Source organism: Nerophis lumbriciformis, linkage group LG02 (assembly GCF_033978685.3).
Source record: "Nerophis lumbriciformis linkage group LG02, RoL_Nlum_v2.1, whole genome shotgun sequence".
In the NCBI taxonomy this organism is placed as follows: domain Eukaryota; kingdom Metazoa; phylum Chordata; class Actinopteri; order Syngnathiformes; family Syngnathidae; genus Nerophis; species Nerophis lumbriciformis.
Window position 1 is genome coordinate 30073258 of NC_084549.2, and position 6743 is coordinate 30080000.

Genomic DNA, 6743 nt, shown 5'->3' on the forward strand with positions numbered 1-6743 from the left:
ACTTTTAGGGGACGGCATACTTGCCAACCTTGAGACCTCCGAATTCGGGAGATTGGGGGGGGGGGGGATTTGGTGGTAGCGGGGTTTGGTGGTCGCGGGGATGTATATTGTAGCCTGGAAGTGTCAGCGCTGCAAGGGATTCTGGGTATTTGTTCTGTTGTGTTATCAAATCAAATCAAATCAACTTTATTTATAAAGCACATTTAAAATATTGTGTTACGTTGCGGATGTTCTCCCGAAATGTGTTTGTCATTCTTGTTTGGTGTGAGTTCACAGTGTGGCGCATATTTGTAACAGTGGTAAAGTTGTTTATACGGCCACCCTCAGTGTGACCTGTATGGCTATTGATCAAGTATGTCTTGCAGTCACTTATGTGTGTCTGCAGAAGCCGCATACAACATGTGACTGGGCCGGTACGCTGTTTGTATGGTGAAAAAGCGGACGCCTAAGGCATTGCCATCCCGCTACACCTTTAATATTGTTGTCCGGGTGAAAATCGGGAGAAATTCGGGAGAATGCTAGGCACTGATATTCGGGAGTCTCCCGGAAAAATCGGGAGGGTTGGCAAGTATGTCTGACGGTATGGGGACAAAAAAAACAGGTTCCCTAAAGGGAAACCTTTTTAAATGATAGTCAGATCCATTCTGAAGATGCCTAAGTGATTTTTAAGTTTTGGCCCATAAAACATTCTTTACTGGTTAGTTTGAGTGTGAGACATTTGCACAGCATGTCAAATTGAATTTGTACTTTTTTTTTTTTTTAAATGGTCCTCAGTAGTCACGTACAAATGTGTGTGAATTATGCAAAATTATTTAAATGTGGTCCCCATGAACCATATTAACTATTTTCCCCCAGGGTCCCCAGTAAGAATCAGTGTAACGCCGTTAGTTTCGGCGGTAACTAGTAATCTAACGCGTTATTTTTTATATTCAGTAACTCAGTTACCGTTACTACATGATGCGCTACTGCGTTATTTTACGTTACTTTTTATGTAGTATAAAGTGTGTTTTATTGGAGCGCTGCTGTGTCATCGTTCTGATTCTTCTTGTGTCACAAGCCGGAGAAGAGAGAGAGACATGCGCTCTGTGTGTGCGTGTGAGTGTGGGGAGGGGTGGGGGGGGGGGCGTGTCTGATCATGGTGGAGCCAGAAGTCGAGTTTGCTAACATGGAGATATTTTCACTACTTTTCTTTTGTCGAGCACAAAGAAAACAACATTTTAGTTAAATGTAAATTGTGCTTTGGATCAAAGATCCCATCTACTGCCCAAAACAGCAATTAAAATCTGCTGAAACAAGCTACATAAGCAACATGCTTCGACGAAGCTAGTAAAGAGAGATAGAGACTCCAATGTCACTTCACCTCCACCACCACCATTTAAGGATTAAGTCTACCTCTGCTCATCATTCACCGCTGAAGGTACACACACTCTGTCAATCAATGTTCCCTCTAATTTTTCATGTGTGTGAGCAAACGCAAAAACTCCCTGAGCATTCAGTGGAGCCCATGTGAGCAACATCAGACGTGCACACTGTGGCTACACTAGCAGCACACCTGTCCCAAACCTGATTAAATAACAAGTTCAATCTCCATCCATCCATCCATTTTCTACCGCTTGTCCCTTTCGGGGTCGCTGGAACCTATCTCAGCTGCATTCAGGCGGAAGGCAGGGTACACCCTGGACAAGTCCCCCCCTCATCACAGGGCCAACACAGATAGACAGACAACATTCTCTTATTATTATAATCAAATGACAGCAGTCATTTCCATTTCTAATATAAGTGTTTAGGCCCACTTACAATGACAATAGCAACAAATATTGTTTTTCATGAACTGTGTTGTTTGTCTGGGTGGAGGTCCTGCTTTGGAAATAATTTGTACCCCTTTCAGACATTGCATTTAGTTCTCATTAAAACATTCACATGTTGCACAATGAGATGTAAGCAGGGGATCATGTGTACATTCCTGCAACTTCCTGTTTGTAAAAAATATATTTTTATTAGTATTTATTTAATATACTAACATCATTTAATGATTAATATTCATAAATTAAGATTCCTAATAAATGACACTAGAATAAGCACACATTTGATTGGTAAATCATAGTGTAACGACCTGGAATGACACTTTATGTGTGGTGTTGGAGTTGTCCGACTTTTTGTGTGGCTGTAAACGCATCACTGGCTAAGTGCCATATGTGCATGCGTTGGCGCAAGTGAGAAAGAGCGAGTGGCTGCTGTTGATATAACAAAGTTGCTTTTGGTCTGGTTTGTACTGCAGAAAATTACCACTTTTGCTAGATATCATTTTTTTTACTAATGTTTTGGTGATGTGTTTTTGGCCGACAATAAAGAGTTTTGCTCAGTAAAGTGATGGATGGAATTCATGTCCTCAAAGCGTCTCGACAGACGTTACAATATTTGAACAATGATGACGAAAACGGTTTTCTCTGTCGTGTCCGTGTCGTGTCGAAAATTGTTATGCGCTTATTTTTTTATTTGATTTTGTGCGTGGCATAGATTTGCCATGCGCAGAGGACGCTTGAGCAGTGCGCAATTGCACAGGCGCGCTCCTGAGAGGGAACGTTGCTGTCAATTCTCTTATATACTCTTTCATTCTAGACTTCTAGAGTGTTTGATTATCACATCACTCTAAATGTATAGACTATAAAGTTCACAAACATAAAGAGGGATCCTAGTGGGCCAGGCCAATCTTTCCTTATCTCTAAACTAAAACTGGGGAAATGTGTAGTGTTCTGGGCTTCAGACATGATTTTGTATCAGAATTATTTGAGGAAGGAAATGCCTGGTTAGGCTTTGTGTATGTAGTGTGTGCCTTTCTTGGTTTACATCTATGTTGTTATTATGCTGTTTGTTACTTATGTACGTTATGTTGCAGCTATTTAAAATAGTTTTGTCAATTTGTTCTGGCCAGAAACAAATTGGCCTTTGTAACATATCTTTGTCTTTGTGTGTTGTATGTAGACCACATTGCTTAGCAGAGTTCAGTGATGCAAATGTATGTCAAATTGATCAACAGATTGTATTATTCTCCAGTGCAATAACAGTACTGAAATGAAGGCTAAAAGGGCATTAATGGGAGCTTTAAAAAAAAAAAAAGAAAAAAAAAAAAAGAAGTAACTAAATAGTTACTTTTCACAGTAACGCATTACTTTTTGGTGTAAGTAACTGAGTTAGTAACTGAGTTACTTTTGAAATGAAGTAACTAGTAACTGTAACTAGTTACTGCTTTTCAGTAACTAACCCAACACTGGTAAGAATGATCAGCACATTACTTCATCAATCCAGAGATTTAAAGACGCGTATGAGCTAACTGGGCTTTTTTTTATGCCTCCACAACCTGTAGAAAGGGTGGTCCCCACAAGTGATGATCAAAAACTTGGTCCCCATTCCAAATGATAACCTATATGTGTGTGTGTGTGTGTGTGTGTGTGTGTGTGTGTGTGTGTGTGTGTGTGTGTGTGTGTGTGTGTGTGTGTGTGTGTGTGTGCGTGTGTGAGTGTGTGTGTGTGTACATGCACGTGCAGTGTCACCACAAGGGAGAGGACATGGACTGAAGTGTGTGTCTGTCAAACGAGTGTTGATTGGAGGTCTACATATGGAGGAAGGGGAGGGTGAACTAAAGACAAGACCTAGGGAAGCAGCATGCAGAGCAGCCTCAAAGATGATTACTCATCAAAAAGTGCGTGTAAAAAAGACGCAGTCATCACCTTGCAGAGATGTCCTGCAGGGTGCACCGTGCACGCATCTTCGTGTGCCTGAGAGAGCGAGGAGCTTGTGGGACGGGCAACGAGGGAGAAAAAACCCCGGCCCCATCTACTCCTCCACCTCTCTTTTAATGAGCAGCTCCGATCATGCAGGAGTAAAAAAAAAAAAAAAAAAAAAAGTCCAGGTGGAAGCTTGGCTCGCTTGCATCGAGACGTCAAATTGGTTGTGCGCAAGGATTTTACATCGGTGCAGCGGGATTACTTTAAATCATCGGGTAAGTTTATTTAAATTACTCGGTGGATGTGAGCTCATTTGGAGAGCAAACACGCACTTTCACGACATGTGTTATTTCGCTGCTGCTGCGGTAATGAAGGATCTACTTTCTTTCTGCGCATTATTGACACGACTAGACTGTAGAGCAGTGATTCGGTCTGTATATTAACTTTTATTTACTTGTTTTGACTTGAAAACACCTTTTTACGAGCAAATATTTTTAATTGCTTGATATTGATTTAAAAATGGTAAATACAACGTATTCCGCGTTTTGAATCCCTTTTAAACTGAATTAGTTTTTGTATCATATGGCTGTTGATTTAATTGTCCTATGTGAATTTATAATGTACTTCCAAACCTGTGTTGGATTTGTAATTCTGAGAGAGATTGTGTTCCCCTGCACTGTATTTGACATTTGTGCCAAGTTTGATCAAGCAGAAGTGGTCTGTAAACAACATGTCCAGCAGCAGACTGGAACAGGCTGTGGCTTGCACAGAAAGCTTGCCAAGTATTAAAGTAATCCAACATGTACAGTACTAGCTCTGATGATAGACCCAGCACTGTACATGTAAGGCATACATTTTAGACTCCGATAAGAAATGTGTCGACCCAAATTGGCCAAAATACATCAAGTATAGAAAGTTATGATTATAATTACTTTGGACTTTCAAGAGTGAGTACACCCATAACATTTCAATTTTTTTTTATCCCAAGGAAGGTGATCACAGTCTGCTTCAAAATGTCAAAAATTAATGTTTCCGCCAATGAACCGCAGCTCAGCAGTGCCGCCAGCACTCATGCATATCCTTGCCTCGCATTCACAATTATTATGTGCGACAAGAACACACATGTCTTTCTCTTTTTCTGAGCATTTTAAATAGTGAAAAACTGTTAGCAAGGGTGAAATCATCAACAGTTACAGGCCTCGGATTTTAACTTAGTTCAAGGCAAGTGTTGCACCTAAAGGAGGGCTCATATTTTAGGGCACCAAGGCAAGTTAGAAGGGCAGCAAGGCAAACATGATTTTCTTTCGAGGCAAGAGATATATATATATATATATGAGATCTTGGGCTGCCAATTATAGCCAAAATAATAATTAAGATTATTGTTATCAATATTGAAATCATGATTACTGATTGTTGGTAGTGTTGGGGTGTGAACGTAATACCATCATGTAATTTGTAATGTCTAATAAAAAGACTACAGATAAACGTTATTCTTATATTTATAGACAAATATTGTTTTTTTTAAATTCTCTAATAACATCAACTTGTCAGCTTTTTGTCATTACATGATGCTTTTATCTCTATTTTTACATTTTGATAGAGAGAGTTTTTATTTGTTCATTTTATTTAAGTTATGTACATTTCTATGTACATGTAGATGCTGTATCGGGACAGATCCATTAAAAACTATGTTTTTAGCGTGCTTCATTGGCGGAATGGATGACTTCCTATTACCTAAATTGGCAACCGCCTATTGCTAGCAGTTTTTATTTACCATCTAGAACGCACAGAAATAGGAAAAATATATCTGTGTTCATGTCTCACATAATTATTGTGAATGATGGGTAAAATCCCCCACAATCCCCCAAAAAATGCAGTTCTCCTTTAACTGTATGCAAGAGACAATCATCTTGGTACAGTGGAACCTGCTATGTCATTGTCCCTTGAATTGATTGACTCACATCAACATAAGCGGCAGTTGACATAACCGAAATCTACTTGTGACTTCACACAAATGATTTTTTGGCCTATGGCAGTTAGTTGACATTGTTTTCCTCAATTTATGCACATTCTGTTTTCATAAGTTTTACTCTCTGCATTTTGTTGGTTGGTGTAGTAAAATGTAGGGTAGGGCTATTCAACTGGCGGCACCGGCCCCTGAATTCATTTCAAAGCTTTAGACACAAACAATTTTGCAGGAAATTCCTAAAAACACAAGAGGGCTCCTGTTGTATAGAGGAACTGGGATCACTGTAAACCCATTGGCAGATCCTCGCATTGACATTTTAACTCTGATAGCAAACATAGCATACTCGGGTCCAAACTTGTGGTTCACATAACTGAGGCATTCCTCAAGGCACCCCTTTAAGTCCAAAAAGTGGCCATTTTTTCATAATGTGATTTATGTAACTAAGTTGTTGCTGTAGCTTGTTTACACTAGATGCAGTCAGTACTCATTCAACGTCTGTTGTTATACGAGTGGTGTTCCTCAAGGTTCCATTTTAGGTCCTCTCTTTTTCATCATTTGGGCTATTCAAATGGTGGCCCGTGAGTTCAGTCAAAAAAACTTGACAGAGGCTAAGATTCTTAAACACACAAGAGTGCTGTCATAGAGATGATCTTTGACTAGCTTTTCTGCAGAAGTAGGGCTGGGCGATATTGCCTTTTTTTATTATCGCGATATTTTAAGGCCATATCGCGATACACGATATATATCTCGATATTTTGCCTTAGCCTTGAATGTACACTTGATGCATATAATCACAGCAGTATGATGATTCTATGTGTCTACATTAAAACATTCTTCTTCATAATGCATTAATATATGTTACTTTTAAACTTTCATGCAGAAAAGGAAATCACAACTAAAAAAATCACTATTTTTTTCATACGGTGTTAGATCTGGAAATGTTTGCCTCGGCATTTTGATGGTGTGGGCGTGTGGCACCAAACGGAGATATTGACGTGCGGAGTAAGCACTCTTCATTGTCCAGCGGGTGACTTTTCAAATGATGCTAC

General features: G+C 39.6%; 1 protein-coding gene across 6 annotated transcripts in view; it reads left to right on the top strand.

The window, feature by feature from the left end:
* Positions 1 to 3607: 3607 nt before the first annotated feature.
* Positions 3608 to 6743, top strand: part of vit (vitrin) — a 103847-nt gene continuing 100711 nt past the window's right edge. For 3 of the 6 annotated variants that reach the window (XM_061960534.2, XM_061960517.2, XM_061960543.2), the window contains exon 1: positions 3608 to 4000. The gene's annotated coding sequence lies outside the window, so the exon portion shown is untranslated. The remainder of the gene's footprint in view (positions 4001 to 6743) is intronic. The other 3 variants (XM_061960508.2, XM_061960551.2, XM_061960525.2) reach the window with 2 other exon arrangements.